At 37.5% G+C, this 19,422-nt stretch overlaps 6 non-coding genes across 6 annotated transcripts; all 6 read right to left on the bottom strand.

Moving 5' to 3' along the window:
- Positions 1-9,298: 9,298 nt before the first annotated feature.
- Positions 9,299-9,371, bottom strand: TRNAV-AAC (transfer RNA valine (anticodon AAC)). Its single transcript has one exon. It is a non-coding gene; the product is annotated as a tRNA-Val (tRNA).
- A 1,864-nt stretch (positions 9,372-11,235) lies between these two features.
- Positions 11,236-11,308, bottom strand: TRNAV-AAC (transfer RNA valine (anticodon AAC)). Its single transcript has one exon. It is a non-coding gene; the product is annotated as a tRNA-Val (tRNA).
- Positions 11,309-13,172: 1,864 nt separating this feature from the next.
- Positions 13,173-13,245, bottom strand: TRNAV-AAC (transfer RNA valine (anticodon AAC)). Its single transcript has one exon. It is a non-coding gene; the product is annotated as a tRNA-Val (tRNA).
- A 1,861-nt stretch (positions 13,246-15,106) lies between these two features.
- Positions 15,107-15,179, bottom strand: TRNAV-AAC (transfer RNA valine (anticodon AAC)). Its single transcript has one exon. It is a non-coding gene; the product is annotated as a tRNA-Val (tRNA).
- A 1,862-nt stretch (positions 15,180-17,041) lies between these two features.
- TRNAV-AAC (transfer RNA valine (anticodon AAC)) lies at positions 17,042-17,114 on the bottom strand. Its single transcript has one exon. It is a non-coding gene; the product is annotated as a tRNA-Val (tRNA).
- Positions 17,115-18,977: 1,863 nt separating this feature from the next.
- On the bottom strand, positions 18,978-19,050 carry TRNAV-AAC (transfer RNA valine (anticodon AAC)). The gene has a single exon. It is a non-coding gene; the product is annotated as a tRNA-Val (tRNA).
- Positions 19,051-19,422: the final 372 nt, after the last annotated feature.

The following is a 19,422-nucleotide window of genomic DNA, read 5'->3' as shown; positions in this document are numbered from 1 at the left end:
CATCTCACCATTAACAAAACGCTTCCATATGAAACCAGGTGTAGTCGGAGATATGAGTGAATGCGCATCAAGTAAGTCAAACCTATTAAGAAACTGTACAAAAGCCGAACGGCTGGCGTCACGGTAGAAACGGACCGGAAATCGATCGCGTGCCACATCCACCACACAATTAAAATCTCCCACAACAAGCAATCCCGTGCAACCATCCAAACAATACTCCAAGTTTTGGAAAAATTCCCGTCGCTCGGAGATATCGCGAGGAGCGTACACAGATGATAACAGATAAGACAAAGACTCGAAACTGAATTTGACTGTCAGAACCCTACCCACCCCATCAGAAGAAACGAATGTAACATTATCACACAAAAACTGCTGTACCAAGATGGCAACCCCTTGTCGGCCAGAAGTAGAATTATTAAAAAAAACTACACCTGGCCAAAATTTCAGAACGACATCATAAAAGTTATCAGTGAAAACGTTTCCTGTAAACAAACAACATCAAAATTAGTAACAAAGTAATCCAGGTAATAAGCCAGCTTACTAACATTACGCAACCCATTACAATTCAAAACTCCCACCCCTAGTAAATATACCATGCTAAAGAGAAAGTAAAGGTACAAGAATTGAAAGGAAACTGTCACAAACACAAAAATAACAAGAATAAATGTAAAGATCTAAGCAAATATGCACAAAGTTAAAATAACAATAAATGACAGTCTTACACGAACTGAAACAAACAAACTGTCACGAAAAACACATTTAAGGCTGCGACACCGCCTTCGCATTCGCCCAAGATATCCGTAGTATTGGCACGTCCGACACCCGTTTTCGTCCACTGCCCTTCTCAGAAGTGTCACCAGGAGACATTGCCACCACACTAGCATACCTCCAACGACGAGGAAGAGGCACCTCCACATCGCCGGCGGAACTCTCACCACTAACCGGAAGTGGCGGGAAGTGACGATCAAAAAATGCGTCCTCCAGCAGGGGGGTAACTACTTGCCCGTTCCCTGGCCCCACCAGAAACCGTCGATCGTCGGGCAGAAACATCGTCCACCACCCGATGGGTAGCTGCAGCCTTCTTTGAAAGGGGAACCTCCGAATCAACGCGTGGACAAACAGAAATGGTGTCAACATCATGAGGCACTGCACGAGAGGGAGCAGCCGTGACTACTTCAGCAGCGTCACGAGAAGTAGTAGGCGTGGCCACTTCAGCGTCGTCACTAGAGGAAGTTCGAGGAACAACAAGCTTGGGACAACGTTGACGGACGTGTCCCTGCATATGACAATGTCGGCATATAAACTGGGTGCAATCGCGATATAGATGATCCGCCCCCCAAACATAAATTACACACTTTTGACTGGCGATCATGCTTCACTTTTAACATTATTGCCTTGCCCAAAGGATAAAAAACTTTCACTACGTACGGCAAAGAGATACACTTCTCACTAAAACACACACGAACATGGCGTATACCTAAGTATATGCCCTGGTCCCTCTTCCACACAATAGGGCTTTTCACTTCACAATCATAATCTTTAAGTTTATTTAGTATAATATCATCGTCGATATATTCTGGGACGTCCATAAATGACACAGTAATAGTGCGTTTAGTGACGCCATTAGTCGAACAAAGTACACCATTGACAACTAGACCAACATCTATAGCCAGGTCCACATCTGCGGGAAGAACAAAAGTTACCTCATAACCACCCGGGCGAGGAACAACAGCAGTGACCGAAGCAGCACCAAACGTAGAAATAACAGAATGGATAACGTCCCCATGGCTTGAAGTTGTCGTTTCCACGAAAACAGTACGACGCATAACTTCCATGACCTTCTTGGTTGATGAAGACATCGTCAAACAACTTGAAAAATGCAAAATCTAGCAAAAAAAAAAAGTACACGCTCACTAGGCTTAGCTGTTAAATTTACACTAAGGCAATCAGGAGCTCGAAAAACACGTCTGCACTCGATGACGAAAACCGGCGCTTTCCAAATGTGCCTGCCAGGGATCGAACCTGGGACCATCCGCGTGTTAGGCGGATGTTTTTTGTTTTTTTTTTCTCTTTATTTATCCCACCTCAACGAGGGGGTATACACAGAAATACAACAAATAAAACACAAGTTAATGAATTAGCATATAACAATAACTCTATAGATTACCATGCTGAAAATTACCACAAAGTTAATAAAATTAAGGAAAAAGAAATAAAAGAGGTAATTGGAACAGCAGGTAATCCAACAAATATTATAGTGAACATTAACAAACAAGAAATCAATGGATCTTTCATTGTAACAAAATGTAATGAAATAACAACTTATCTTAACAACGTACACAAGAAATAACCTTGGGCACCTTGGGTTACCAAGCAACCAACATAAGAATACACAAAATAAAAAACCTTTAATGAGTTATGTAACAAAGATCTATGATAATGAAGATATATATGTCTACGTACACGCACTTTAAACATGGAAATTAAATAAATTACGCGATTTCGTGCCAAAGAAACTGAACGAGCAGAACATATAACCTGACGTGCCAAACTAGTAAACAAACGGAATATGTTCCAGCATCTCCTGGGTAACGAAGGATGAGATCCCACTAAGAGGCATCTCCTCCATACCCAGTTTGATATGGGACATCCAAAATAAAATGCCAATAATTTATATACATATGACCGCAAGGGCTGTACAAAAGGACATTGGAAAAACAGATGGTCTATGGTTTCCGGCGCCTGGGAACAGAAAGTACACAACCCTGTGGGATGTCTGTCCATATGTATCAGCTTGACATTAGTGGTAATCGCCCGCAACCACAGTAAATAATCCACATCACAAACATAAAACCCACAAAAGAAGAATAAGCGTATTTACGAATGCGTTTCCAGTCTCCAGGAGGAACAATATCCCCCCAGTAGAATGGAGCAGGGAAAATAGTAGCGAGTGAAAACTGTAAATGTTCCACCAGTTGCTTCACAGATAAACCCTGAAAATGAACTCGATTATCAGAGTGGTCCAGAAAATATAAATCCACAACACGTGTGGACGATGGGAGAGGAGCCGGCTGGTTGGACAAAACCGGCAACCAGTCCACAGGCAACGCCTCTTTGAGCATATGAAAATGTGAAAAAATTGTGCGGACATTGGCCAACGGGTCAGCGTCCGTACACATTTCAATCACTGCCCCCACCGGAAGAAAAGCAGGGAGCACCTCGTACAATAAATGGCGGACCTGAACCAAACCTGCGTTAATAAATTCAGGAAAATGAAATGTTCGGTGGCGAAAATCAACAATAGCCGGATTGAAAACAAAGGTTCATCAAAATTTGTGGAGAAACAGTAGCTGGGACAATCCCTTTATCCCCAAGAAGAACCTTCCAGGCATGAAACATTTCCTGAATATAGAAAGGTAACGATTTCACAAAACGTGGCAAAATACGGCATTGAAGAATCCGAAAGCCCAAAGAGAGATTGCCATAACAAGAAAAAAATCCAGAAAGAAGTTGTCGCAAGGTGGAAGGACAAGAAGCATCCAAACAACGCTGCAACAACTTCAAACGGAATGCGAGTTTACGAGTGTTAACATCAACCAAGTTGATACCTCCACAATCATAACTCCGGATCAGAATACCGTATGCCACTTTATGTATACCTCCCCGCCAAATAAAATCCAGTATACATTTGCGAAATCGAGCCTCAAACTGTCTTGGCTACGGGAGTATATTCAACGGGTACCATAACACCGATGCCACCAAGGAGTTCACCACAAGAGATTTACCCTGTAGCGACAAAGAACGAAATCGCCACGACACCAAGACACGAGATACCCTGCGCAATACACCCTGCCACGTATCTTGTAGCAGATACGTATTCTTTTACCAGAATTATTAAACGATAACGTAATAAGCGATTTTATACGTCTATTAAATTCCCTTAACAAAATTAGGGATCGTCTTAAATAATATTTAATATTCGTTATTTTGTGACCAATTCTGGGATTTCACTCTAGCCGATGTTTTCTTGTCACACAAAACTTGTTTAAGGTGTTCAATACGACAAAGTTGCATGGTGACTCTCAAACTCCTAAAATGATAACCTTGTCCAAACACGCTTAAGTTGTAATAGTACGTTGACAGTTGTGGGTTGTAGGAGATCACAGCGGTGGAATAAAGCCCAATGTACAGAAGATGTCTTATCTGTTATGCAACATCTATTTTCGAAAACCATCTACTCTTCGAGACTATCGTCCTCTCTCTACGTTACACATCGTTCTTCACGACAAAATTCCATAACCAAAACAAAGAATTCTTGTTTAAGAAAAACGTTTACATGAACCAGCTGCACCAAGAAAGAGGAAACACTTCAGAATAACAAATATTCTCCGGTCTTGGCATCGTAATTTCATTTTACCTGTCTAGTCTGTACTATATTGAAGTGAACTCATTACAATTTTTAATAAGTACTTAAAACAGGAGATTCGATCATGACGAGAAGACATTAAGCATCGTAAAATATCTTTACTAAGTGAAGAAATGTTATAAAAATAAAGAAATCAGACAAAAAGGGATAAACAGAACAAGGAGTCTTTAAGAAAACAATGCTGTCTATAGAAGGACGATACTTCTTTTCTTCAGACTGGCTAGACATGGTGGTAAGGACATTTGAGTCGCTCTCTGAGGGGCGTGTATTCGCAATTCAAATGAAATAACATGTAAGCATTTTCAGACGTAGGAGGAGCTAGGATATGATCGACAATTTCACTGTTCGGTAAAAATTAAGTACATCAAATAGTTGGTGGTGAATGATGTTGTAGAATTGCCTTTCCTCTTTTCCGTCACTGGTAGGTTGGAGATGATAACGCACATAACCATCCAATAGTTCTGACCGGAATTTAAAAGAATAGGTTAAAGAATGAAACATGTAGTGTGATTAGTTGTCACAGCATGAAGAGTTGTTCTCAACACAAACTGACGGAGTCGTGATCTCTAGATATTACCTGTACAACCTGGCAAGTACGTTAACTTATCTTCAACTAAGGTCGCGTGCATCGACGTTTCAAACTGTTCACGCATTTAAGAAAAATAAAACTCATAAACCCATTCTATCCAAAAGTTGTAACTTGCTGGTCAGATACTTCGTCGAACGTCACATGATTACGCGACGGTCGTTTCATCACTTCAAATGTCGCAGCAGTGCACGCATTATATTCAAAAGTAATAACGTTCCTGTTTTGATTTATCACACAACAGTCACACGAATTTCTGAAAGTGGTTACAAGTGTAGGGGGAAACTCGGTAACTTCTGTGATATCTCTCAGCCGTCTCACCCTCTGAAACAGATATTATGAAGAAAATATCGTTCCACGTTCTCACCATCCGATTTGAAAGAAAAAGAATGGTTCAAAATATTAAAATGTGCCTGCCAGGGATCGAACCTGGGACCTTCCGCGTGTTAGGCAGATTTTTTATAACCACTACACCACAAGCACCTCCGTTTCGCGATTTTTCTTGTTAGAGATTTAAATTAAACGATAACGTTCCAAAATTTTTATTTCGCAGTGTAAACAAACACAAGTATAATGACAGTTTAACCTTTAACTTTAAATAATATAACACTCTCCTTTGTCCACCAATGCCAAAAGAATTTTTCCAATGTGCTAACGTGTCTTTCAAAGACTTTATCGAGCCCACAGTATCAAACGTCTTCACACCTCGTTTAATTGCTTTCAAACGTGCAAAACGCAAAGTTTTCTTTCCTCAGTCTTTTCTCTTTCTATCAAAAACTGAACAGAACATTTTCATGGCTTTAATTCTTTTATCAGAATTATTAAACGATAACGTAATAAGCGATTTTATACGTCTATTAAATTCCCTTAACAAAATTAGGGTTCGTCTTAAATAATATTTAATATTCGTTATTTTGTGACCAATTCTGGGATTTCACTCTAGCCGATGTTTTCTTGTCACACAAAACTTGTTTAAGGTGTTCAATACGACAAAGTTGCATGGTGACTCTCAAACTCCTAAAATGATAACCTTGTCCAAACACGCTTTAGTTGTAATAGTACGTTGACAGTTGTGGGTTGTAGGAGATCACAGCGGTGGAATAAAGCCCAATGTACAGAAGATGTCTTATCTGTTATGCAACATCTCTTTTCGGAAACCATCTAATTTTCGAGAATATCGTCCTCTCTCTAGGTTACACATCGTTCTTCACGACAAAATTCCATAACCAAAACAAAGAATTCTTGTTTAAGAAAAACGTTTACATGAACCAGCTGCACCAAGAAGGAGGAAACACTTCAGAATAACAAATATTCTCCGGTCTTGGCATCGTAATTTCATTTTACCTGTCTAGTCTGTACTATATTCAAGTGAACTAATTACAATTTTTTAATAAGTACTTAAAACAGGAGATTCGATCATGACGAGAAGACATTAAGCATCGTAAAATATCTTTACTAAGTGAAGAAATGTTATAAAAATAAAGAAATCAGACAAAAAGGGATAAACAGAACAAGGAGTCTTTAAGAAAACAATGCTGTCTATAGGAGGACGATACTTCTTTTCTTCAGACTGGCTAGACATGGTGGTAAGGACATTTGAGTCGCTCTCTGAGGGGCGTGTATTCGCAATTCAAATGAAATAACATGTAAGCATTTTCAGACGTAGGAGGAGCTAGGATATGATCGACAATTTCACTGTTCGGTAAAAATTAAGTACATCAAATAGTTGGTGGTGAATGATGTTGTAGAATTGCCTTTCCTCTTTTCCGTCACTGGTAAGTTGGAGATGATAACGCACATAACCATCCAATAGTTCTGACCGGAATTTAAAAGAATAGGTTAAAGAATGAAACATGTAGTGTGATTAGTTGTCACAGCATGAAGAGTTGTTCTCAACACAAACTGACGGAGTCGTGATCTCTAGATATTACCTGTACAACCTGGCAAGTACGTTAACTTATCTTCAAATAAGGTCGCGTGCATCGACGTTTCAAACTGTTCACGCATTTAAGAAAAACAAAACTCATAAACCCATTCTATCCAAAAGTTGTAACTTGCTGGTCAGATACTTCGTCGAACGTCACATGATTACGCGACGGTCGTTTCATCACTTCAAATGTCGCAGCAGTGCACGCATTATATTCAAAAGTAATAACGTTCCTGTTTTGATTTATCACACAACAGTCACACGAATTTCTGAAAGTGGTTACAAGTGTAGGGGGGAAACTCGGTAACTTCTGTGATATCTCTCAGCCGTCTCACCCTCTGAAACAGATATTATGAAGAAAATATCGTTCCACGTTCTCACCATCCGATTTGAAAGAAAAAGAATGGTTCAAATATTAAAATGTGCCTGCCAGGGATCGAACCTGGGACCTTCCGCGTGTTAGGCGGATGTTATAACCACTACACCACAAGCACCTCCGTTTCGCGATTTTTCTTGTTAGAGATTTAAATTAAACGATAACGTTCCAAAATTTTTATTTCGCAGTGTAAACAAACACAAGTATAATGACAGTTTAACCTTTAACTTTAAATAATATAACACTCTCCTTTTTCAACCAATGCCAAAAGAATTTATCCAATGTGCTAACGTGTCTTTCAACGACTTTATCGAGCCCACAGTATCAAACGTCTTCACACCTCGTTTAATTGCTTTCAAACGTGCAAAACGCAAAGTTTTCTTTCCTCAGTCTTTTCTCTTTCTATCAAAAACTGAACAGAACATTTTCATGGCTTTAATTCTTTTATCAGAATTATTAAACGATAACGTAATAAGCGATTTTATACGTCTATTAAATTCCCTTAACAAAATTAGGGTTCGTCTTAAATAATATTTAATATTCGTTATTTTGTGACCAATTCTGGGATTTCACTCTAGCCGATGTTTTCTTGTCACACAAAACTTGTTTAAGGTGTTCAATACGACAAAGTTGCATGGTGACTCTCAAACTCCTAAAATGATAACCTTGTCCAAACACGCTTTAGTTGTAATAGTACGTTGACAGTTGTGGGTTGTAGGAGATCACAGCGGTGGAATAAAGCCCAATGTACAGAAGATGTCTTATCTGTTATGCAACATCTCTTTTCGGAAACCATCTAATTTTCGAGAATATCGTCCTCTCTCTAGGTTACACATCGTTCTTCACGACAAAATTCCATAACCAAAACAAAGAATTCTTGTTTAAGAAAAACGTTTACATGAACCAGCTGCACCAAGAAGGAGGAAACACTTCAGAATAACAAATATTCTCCGGTCTTGGCATCGTAATTTCATTTTACCTGTCTAGTCTGTACTATATTCAAGTGAACTAATTACAATTTTTTAATAAGTACTTAAAACAGGAGATTCGATCATGACGAGAAGACATTAAGCATCGTAAAATATCTTTACTAAGTGAAGAAATGTTATAAAAATAAAGAAATCAGACAAAAAGGGATAAACAGAACAAGGAGTCTTTAAGAAAACAATGCTGTCTATAGGAGGACGATACTTCTTTTCTTCAGACTGGCTAGACATGGTGGTAAGGACATTTGAGTCGCTCTCTGAGGGGCGTGTATTCGCAATTCAAATGAAATAACATGTAAGCATTTTCAGACGTAGGAGGAGCTAGGATATGATCGACAATTTCACTGTTCGGTAAAAATTAAGTACATCAAATAGTTGGTGGTGAATGATGTTGTAGAATTGCCTTTCCTCTTTTCCGTCACTGGTAAGTTGGAGATGATAACGCACATAACCATCCAATAGTTCTGACCGGAATTTAAAAGAATAGGTTAAAGAATGAAACATGTAGTGTGATTAGTTGTCACAGCATGAAGAGTTGTTCTCAACACAAACTGACGGAGTCGTGATCTCTAGATATTACCTGTACAACCTGGCAAGTACGTTAACTTATCTTCAAATAAGGTCGCGTGCATCGACGTTTCAAACTGTTCACGCATTTAAGAAAAACAAAACTCATAAACCCATTCTATCCAAAAGTTGTAACTTGCTGGTCAGATACTTCGTCGAACGTCACATGATTACGCGAAGGTCGTTTCATCACTTCAAATGTCGCAGCAGTGCACGCATTATATTCAAAAGTAATAACGTTCCTGTTTTGATTTATCACACAACAGTCACACGAATTTCTGAAAGTGGTTACAAGTGTAGGGGGAAACTCGGTAACTTCTGTGATATCTCTCAGCCGTCTCACCCTCTGAAACAGATATTATGAAGAAAATATCGTTCCACGTTCTCACCATCCGATTTGAAAGAAAAAGAATGGTTCAAAATATTAAAATGTGCCTGCCAGGGATCGAACCTGGGACCTTCCGCGTGTTAGGCGGATGTGATAACCACTACACCACAAGCACCTGCGTTTCGCGATTTTTCTTGTAAGAGATTTAAATGAAACGATAACGTTCCAAAATTTTTATTTCGCAGTGTAAACAAACACAAGTATAATGACAGTTTAACCTTTAACTTTAAATAATATAACACTCTCCTTTGTCTACCAATGCCAAAAGAATTTTTCCAATGTGCTACGGTGTCTTTCAACGAATTTATCGAGCCCACAGTATCAAACGTTTTCACACCTCCTTTAATTGCTTTTAAACGTGCAAAACGCAAAGTTTTCTTTCCTCAGTCTTTTCTCTTTCTATCAAAAACTGAACAGAACATTTTCATGGCTTTAATTCTTTTATCAGAATTATTAAACGATAACGTAATAAGCGATTTTATACGTCTATTAAATTCCATTAACAAAATTAGGGTTCGTCTTAAATAATATTTAATATTCGTTATTTTGTGACCAATTCTGGGATTTCACTCTAGCCGATGTTTTCTTGTCACACAAAACTTGTTTAAGGTGTTCAATACGACAAAGTTGCATGGTGACTCTCAAACTCCTAAAATGATAACCTTGTCCAAACACGCTTTAGTTGTAATAGTACGTTGACAGTTGTGGGTTGTAGGAGATCACAGCGGTGGAATAAAGCCCAATGTACAGAAGATGTCTTATCTGTTATGCAACATCTCTTTTCGAAAACCATCTACTTTTCGAGACTATCGTCCTCTCTCTAGGTTACACATCGTTCTTCACGACAAAATTCCATAACCAAAACAAAGAATTCTTGTTTAAGAAAAACGTTTACATGAACCAGCTGCACCAAGAAGGAGGAAACACTTCAGAATAACAAATATTCTCCGGTCTTGGCATCGTAATTTCATTTTACCTGTCTAGTCTGTACTATATTCAAGTGAACTAATTACAATTTTTTAATAAGTACTTAAAACAGGAGATTCGATCATGACGAGAAGACATTAAGCATCGTAAAATATCTTTACTAAGTGAAGAAATGTTATAAAAATAAAGAAATCAGACAAAAAGGGATAAACAGAACAAGGAGTCTTTAAGAAAACAATGCTGTCTATAGGAGGACGATACTTCTTTTCTTCAGACTGGCTAGACATGGTGGTAAGGACATTTGAGTCGCTCTCTGAGGGCGTGTATTCCCAATTCAAATGAAATAACATGTCAGCATTTTCAGACGTAGGAGGAGTTAGGATATGATCGACAATTTCACTGTTCGGTAAAAATTAAGTACATCAAATAGTTGGTGGTGAATGATGTTGTAGAATTGCCTTTCCTCTTTTCCGTCACTGGTAAGTTGGAGATGATAACGCACATAACCATCCAATAGTTCTGACCGGAATTTAAAAGAATAGGTTAAAGAATGAAACATGTAGTGTGATTAGTTGTCACAGCATGAAGAGTTGTTCTCAACACACACTGACGGAGTCGTGATCTCTAGATATTACCTGTACAACCTGGCAAGTACGTTAACTTATCTTCAAATAAGGTCGCGTGCATCGACGTTTCAAACTGTTCACGCATTTAAGAAAAATAAAACTCATAAACCCATTCTATCCAAAAGTTGTAACTTGCTGGTCAGATACTTCGTCGAACGTCACATGATTACGCGAAGGTCGTTTCATCACTTCAAATGTCGCAGCAGTGCACGCATTATATTCAAAAGTAATAACGTTCCTGTTTTGATTTATCACACAACAGTCACACGAATTTCTGAAAGTGGTTACAAGTGTAGGGGGAAACTCGGTAACTTCTGTGATATCTCTCAGCCGTCTCACCCTCTGAAACAGATATTATGAAGAAAATATCGTTCCACGTTCTCACCATCCGATTTGAAAGAAAAAGAATGGTTCAAAATATTAAAATGTGCCTGCCAGGGATCGAACCTGGGACCTTCCGCGTGTTAGGCGGATGTGATAACCACTACACCACAAGCACCTGCGTTTCGCGATTTTTCTTGTTAGAGATTTAAATGAAACGATAACGTTCCAAAATTTTTATTTCGCAGTGTAAACAAACACAAGTATAATGACAGTTTAACCTTTAATTTTAAATAATATAACACTCTCCTTTGTCTACCAATGCCAAAAGAATTTTTCCAATGTGCTACGGTGTCTTTCAACGAATTTATCGAGCCCACAGTATCAAACGTTTTCACACCTCCTTTAATTGCTTTTAAACGTGCAAAACGCAAAGTTTTCTTTCCTCAGTCTTTTCTCTTTCTATCAAAACTGAACAGAACATTTTCATGGCTTTAATTTTTTTATCAGAATTATTAAACGATAACGTAATAAGCGATTTTATACGTCTATTAAATCCATTAACAAAATTAGGGATCGTCTTAAATAATATTTAATATTCGTTATTTTGTGACCAATTTTGCGATTTCACTCTAGCCGATGTTTTCTTGTCACACAAAACTTGTTTAAGGTGTTCAATACCACAAAGTTGCATGGTGACTCTCAAACTCCTAAAATGATAACCTTGTCCAAACACGCTTAAGTTGTAATAGTACATTGACAGTTGTGGGTTGTAGGAGATCACAGCGGTGGAATAAAGCCCAATGTACAGAAGATGTCTTATCTGTTATGCAACATCTATTTTCGAAAACCATCTACTCTTCGAGACTATCGTCCTCTCTCTAGGTTACACATCGTTCTTCACGACAAAATTCCATAACCAAAACAAAGAATTCTTGTTTAAGAAAAACGTTTACATGAACCAGCTGCACCAAGAAGGAGGAAACACTTCAGAATAACAAATATTCTCCGGTCTTGGCATCGTAATTTCATTTTACCTGTCTAGTCTGTACTATATTCAAGTGAACTAAATACAATTTTTTAATAAGTACGTAAAACAGGAGATTCGATCATGACGAGAAGACATTAAGCATCGTAAAATATCTTTACTAAGTGAAGAAATGTTATAAAAATAAAGAAATCAGACAAAAAGGGATAAACAGAACAAGAAGTCTATAAGAAAACAATGCTGTCTATAGGAGGACGATACTTCTCTTCTTCAGATTGGCTAGACATGGTGGTAAGGACATTTGAGTCTCTCTCCGAGGGGCGTGTATTCCCAATTCAAATGAAATAACATGTCAGCATTTTCAGACGTAGGAGGAGTTAGGATATGATCGAAAATTTCACTGTTCGGTAAAAATTAAGTACATCAAATAGTTGGTGGTGAATGATGTTGTAGAATTGCCTTTCCTCTTTTCCGTCACTGGTAAGTTGGAGATGATAACGCACATAACCATCCAATAGTTCTGACCGGAATTTAAAAGAATAGGTTAAAGAATGAAACATGTAGTGTGATTAGTTGTCACAGCATGAAGAGTTGTTCTCAACACACACAGACGGAGTCGTGATCTCTAGATATTACCTGTACAACCTGGCAAGTACGTTAACTTATCTTCAAATAAGGTCGCGTGCATCGACGTTTCAAACTGTTCACGCATTTAAGAAAAACAAAACTCATAAACCCATTCTATCCAAAAGTTGTAACTTGCTGGTCAGATACTTCGTCGAACGTCACATGATTACGCGAAGGTCGTTTCATCACTTCAAATGTCGCAGCAGTGCACGCATTATATTCAAAAGTAATAACGTTCCTGTTTTGATTTATCACACAACAGTCACACGAATTTCTGAAAGTGGTTACAAGTGTAGGGGGGAAACTCGGTAACTTCTGTGATATCTCTCAGCCGTCTCACCCTCTGAAACAGATATTATGAAGAAAATATCGTTCCACGTTCTCACCATCCGATTTGAAAGAAAAAGAATGGTTCAAAATATTAAAATGTGCCTGCCAGGGATCGAACCTGGGACCTTCCGCGTGTTAGGCGGATGTGATAACCACTACACCACAAGCACCTGCGTTTCGCGATTTTTCTTGTTAGAGATTTAAATGAAACGATAACGTTCCAAAATTTTTATTTCGCAGTGTAAACAAACACAAGTATAATGACAGTTTAACCTTTAATTTTAAATAATATAACACTCTCCTTTTTCTACCAATGCCAAAAGAATTTTTCCAATGTGCTACGGTGTCTTTCAACGAATTTATCGAGCCCACAGTATCAAACGTTTTCACACCTCGTTTAATTGCTTTTAAACGTGCAAAACGAAAAGTTTTCTTTCCTCAGTCTTTTCTCTTTCTATCAAAAACTGAACAGAACATTTTCATGGCTTTAATTTTTTTATCAGAATTATTAAACGATAACGTAATAAGCGATTTTATACGTCTATTAAATCCATTAACAAAATTAGGGATCGTCTTAAATAATATTTAATATTCGTTATTTTGTGACCAATTTTGCGATTTCACTCTAGCCGATGTTTTCTTGTCACACAAAACTTGTTTAAGGTGATCAATACCACAAAGTTGCATGGTGACTCTCAAACTCCTAAAATGATAACCTTGTCCAAACACGCTTAAGTTGTAATAGTACATTGACAGTTGTGGGTTGTAGGAGATCACAGCGGTGGAATAAAGCCCAATGTACAGAAGATGTCTTATCTGTTATGCAACATCTATTTTCGAAAACCTTCTACTCTTCGAGACTATCGTCCTCTCTCTAGGTTACACATCGTTCTTCACGACAAAATTCCATAACCAAAACAAAGAATTCTTGTTTAAGAAAAACGTTTACATGAACCAGCTGCACCAAGAAGGAGGAAACACTTCAGAATAACAAATATTCTCCGGTCTTGGCATCGTAATTTCATTTTACCTGTCTAGTCTGTACTATATTCAAGTGAACTAAATACAATTTTTTAATAAGTACGTAAAACAGGAGATTCGATCATGACGAGAAGACATTAAGCATCGTAAAATATCTTTACAAAGTGAAGAAATGTTATAAAAATAAAGAAATCAGACAAAAAGGGATAAACAGAACAAGAAGTCTATAAGAAAACAATGCTGTCTATAGGAGGACGATACTTCTCTTCTTCAGATTGGCTAGACATGGTGGTAAGGACATTTGAGTCTCTCTCCGAGGGGCGTGTATTCCCAATTCAAATGAAATAACATGTAAGCATTTTCAGACGTAGGAGGAGTTAGGATATGATCGAAAATTTCACTGTTCGGTAAAAATTAAGTACATCAAATAGTTGGTGGTGAATGATGTTGTAGAATTGCCTTTCCTCTTTTCCGTCACTGGTAAGTTGGAGATGATAACGCACATAACCATCCAATAGTTCTGACCGGAATTTAAAAGAATAGGTTAAAGAATGAAACATGTAGTGTGATTAGTTGTCACAGCATGAAGAGTTGTTCTCAACACAAACTGACGGAGTCGTGATCTCTAGATATTACCTGTACAACCTGGCAAGTACGTTAACTTATCTTCAAATAAGGTCGCGTGCATCGACGTTTCAAACTGTTCACGCATTTAAGAAAAACAAAACTCATAAACCCATTCTATCCAAAAGTTGTAACTTGCTGGTCAGATACTTCGTCGAACGTCACATGATTACGCGAAGGTCGTTTCATCACTTCAAATGTCGCAGCAGTGCACGCATTATATTCAAAAGTAATAACGTTCCTGTTTTGATTTATCACACAACAGTCACACGAATTTCTGAAAGTGGTTACAAGTGTAGGGAAACTCGGTAACTTCTGTGATATCTCTCAGCCGTCTCACCCTCTGAAACAGATATTATGAAGAAAATATCGTTCCACGTTCTCACCATCCGATTTAAAAGAAAAGAATGGTTCAAAATATTAAAATGTGCCTGCCAGGGATCGAACCTGGGATCTTCCGCGTGTTAGGCGGATGTGATAACCACTACACCACAAGCACCTGCGTTTCGCGATTTTTCTTGTTAGAGATTTAAATGAAACGATAACGTTCCAAAATTTTTATTTCGCAGTGTAAACAAACACAAGTATAATGACAGTTTAACCTTTAATTTTAAATAATATAACACTCTCCTTTTTCTACCAATGCCAAAAGAATTTTTCCAATGTGCTACGGTGTCTTTCAACGAATTTATCGAGCCCACAGTATCAAACGTTTTCACACCTCGTTTAATTGCTTTTAAACGTGCAAAACGAAAAGTTTTCTTTCCTCAGTCTTTTCTCTTTCTATCAAAACTGAACAGAACATTTTCATGGCTTTAATTTTTTTATCAGAATTATTAAACGATAACGTAATAAGCGATTTTATACGTCTATTAAATCCATTAACAAAATTAGGGATCGTCTTAAATAATATTTAATATTCGTTATTTTGTGACCAATTTTGCGATTTCACTCTAGCCGATGTTTTCTTGTCACACAAAACTTGTTTAAGGTGTTCAATACCACAAAGTTGCATGGTGACTCTCAAACTCCTAAAATGATAACCTTGTCCAAACACGCTTAAGTTGTAATAGTACATTGACAGTTGTGGGTTGTAGGAGATCACAGCGGTGGAATAAAGCCCAATGTACAGAAGATGTCTTATCTGTTATGCAACATCTATTTTCGAAAACCATCTACTCTTCGAGACTATCGTCCTCTCTCTAGGTTACACATCGTTCTTCACGACAAAATTCCATAACCAAAACAAAGAATTCTTGTTTAAGAAAAACGTTTACATGAACCAGCTGCACCAAGAAGGAGGAAACACTTCAGAATAACAAATATTCTCCGGTCTTGGCATCGTAATTTCATTTTACCTGTCTAGTCTGTACTATATTCAAGTGAACTAAATACAATTTTTTAATAAGTACGTAAAACAGGAGATTCGATCATGACGAGAAGACATTAAGCATCGTAAAATATCTTTACTAAGTGAAGAAATGTTATAAAAATAAAGAAATCAGACAAAAAGGGATAAACAGAACAAGGAGTCTTTAAGAAAACAATGCTGTCTATAGGAGGACGATACTTCTTTTCTTCAGATTGGCTAGACATGGTGGTAAGGACATTTGAGTCTCTCTCTGAGGGGCGTGTATTCCCAATTCAAATGAAATAACATGTAAGCATTTTCAGACGTAGGAGGAGTTAGGATATGATCGAAAATTTCACTGTTCGGTAAAATTAAGTACATCAAATAGTTGGTGGTGAATGATGTTGTAGAATTGCCTTTCCTCTTTTCCGTCACTGGTAAGTTGGAGATGATAACGCACATAACCATCCAATAGTTCTGACCGGAATTTAAAAGAATAGGTTAAAGAATGAAACATGTAGTGTGATTAGTTGTCACAGCATGAAGAGTTGTTCTCAACACAAACTGACGGAGTCGTGATCTCTAGATATTACCTGTACAACCTGGCAAGTACGTTAACTTATCTTCAAATAAGGTCGCGTGCATCGACGTTTCAAACTGTTCACGCATTTAAGAAAAACAAAACTCATAAACCCATTCTATCCAAAAGTTGTAACTTGCTGGTCAGATACTTCGTCGAACGTCACATGATTACGCGAAGGTCGTTTCATCACTTCAAATGTCGCAGCAGTGCACGCATTATATTCAAAAGTAATAACGTTCCTGTTTTGATTTATCACACAACAGTCACACGAATTTCTGAAAGTGGTTACAAGTGTAGGGGGAAACTCGGTAACTTCTGTGATATCTCTCAGCCGTCTCACCCTCTGAAACAGATATTATGAAGAAAATATCGTTCCACGTTCTCACCATCCGATTTAAAAGAAAAAGAATGGTTCAAAATATAAAAATGTGCCTGCCAGGGATCGAACCTGGGATCTTCCGCGTGTTAGGCGGATGTGATAACCACTACACCACAAGCACCTGCGTTTCGCGATTTTTCTTGTTAGAGATTTAAATGAAACGATAACGTTCCAAAATTTTTATTTCGCAGTGTAAACAAACACAAGTATAATGACAGTTTAACCTTTAATTTTAAATAATATAACACTCTCCTTTTTCTACCAATGCCAAAAGAATTTTTCCAATGTGCTACGGTGTCTTTCAACGAATTTATCGAGCCCACAGTATCAAACGTTTTCACACCTCGTTTAATTGCTTTTAAACGTGCAAAACGAAAAGTTTTCTTTCCTCAGTCTTTTCTCTTTCTATCAAAAACTGAACAGAACATTTTCATGGCTTTAATTTTTTTATCAGAATTATTAAACGATAACGTAATAAGCGATTTTATACGTCTATTAAATCCATTAACAAAATTAGGGATCGTCTTAAATAATATTTAATATTCGTTATTTTGTGACCAATTTTGCGATTTCACTCTAGCCGATGTTTTCTTGTCACACAAAACTTGTTTAAGGTGTTCAATACCACAAAGTTGCATGGTGACTCTCAAACTCCTAAAATGATAACCTTGTCCAAACACGCTTAAGTTGTAATAGTACATTGACAGTTGTGGGTTGTAGGAGATCACAGCGGTGGAATAAAGTCCAATGTACAGAAGATGTCTTATCTGTTATGCAACATCTATTTTCGAAAACCATCTACTCTTCGAGACTATCGTCCTCTCTCTAGGTTACACATCGTTCTTCACGACAAAATTCCATAACCAAAACAAAGAATTCTTGTTTAAGAAAAACGTTTACATGAACCAGCTGCACCAAGAAGGAGGAAACACTTCAGAATAACAAATATTCTCCGGTCTTGGCATCGTAATTTCATTTTACCTGTCTAGTCTGTACTATATTCAAGTGAACTAAATACAATTTTTTAATAAGTACGTAAAACAGGAGATTCGATCATGACGAGAAGACATTAAGCATCGTAAAATATCTTTACTAAGTGAAGAAATGTTATAAAAATAAAGAAATCAGACAAAAGGGATAAACAGAACAAGAAGTCTATAAGAAAACAATGCTGTCTATAGGAGGACGATACTTCTCTTCTTCAGATTGGCTAGACATGGTGGTAAGGACATTTGAGTCTCTCTCGAGGGGCGTGTATTCCCAATTCAAATGAAATAACATGTAAGCATTTTCAGACGTAGGAGGAGTTAGGATATGATCGAAAATTTCACTGTTCGGTAAAATTAAGTACATCAAATAGTTGGTGGTGAATGATGTTGTAGAATTGCCTTTCCTCTTTTCCGTCACTGGTAAGTTGGAGATGATAACGCACATAACCATCCAATAGTTCTGACCGGAATTTAAAAGAATAGGTTAAAGAATGAAACATGTAGTGTGATTAGTTGTCACAGCATGAAGAGTTGTTCTCAACACAAACTGACGGAGTCGTGATCTCTAGATATTACCTGTACAACCTGGCAAGTACGTTAACTTATCTTCAAATAAGGTCGCGTGCATCGACGTTTCAAACTGTTCACGCATTTAAGAAAAACAAAACTCATAAACCCATTCTATCCAAAAGTTGTAACTTGCTGGTCAGATACTTCGTCGAACGTCACATGATTACGCGAAGGTCGTTTCATCACTTCAAATGTCGCAGCAGTGCACGCATTATATTCAAAAGTAATAACGTTCCTGTTTTGATTTATCACACAACAGTCACACGAATTTCTGAAAGTGGTTACAAGTGTAGGGGGGGAAACTCGGTAACTTCTGTGATATCTCTCAGCCGTCTCACCCTCTGAAACAGATATTATGAAGAAAATATCGTTCCACGTTCTCACCATCCGATTTAAAAGAAAAAGAATGGTTCAAAATATTAAAATGTGCCTGCCAGGGATCGAACCTGGGATCTTCCGCGTGTTAGGCGGATGTGATAACCACTACACCACAAGCACCTGCGTTTCGCGATTTTTCTTGTTAGAGATTTAAATGAAACGATAACGTTCCAAAATTTTTATTTCGCAGTGTAAACAAACACAAGTATAATGACAGTTTAACCTTTAATTTTAAATAATATAACACTCTCCTTTTTCTACCAATGCCAAAAGAATTTTTCCAATGTGCTACGGTGTCTTTCAACGAATTTATCGAGCCCACAGTATCAAACGTTTTCACACCTCGTTTAATTGCTTTTAAACGTGCAAAACGAAAAGTTTTCTTTCCTCAGTCTTTTCTCTTTCTATCAAAAACTGAACAGAACATTTTCATGGCTTTAATTTTTTTATCAGAATTATTAAACGATAACGTAATAAGCGATTTTATACGTC

The sequence above is a fragment of the Tachypleus tridentatus genome, chromosome 5, assembly GCF_004210375.1.
Source record: "Tachypleus tridentatus isolate NWPU-2018 chromosome 5, ASM421037v1, whole genome shotgun sequence".
NCBI classification, from domain to species: Eukaryota; Metazoa; Arthropoda; class Merostomata; order Xiphosura; family Limulidae; genus Tachypleus; species Tachypleus tridentatus.
This window is presented reverse-complemented; position numbering and strand designations above follow the sequence as displayed.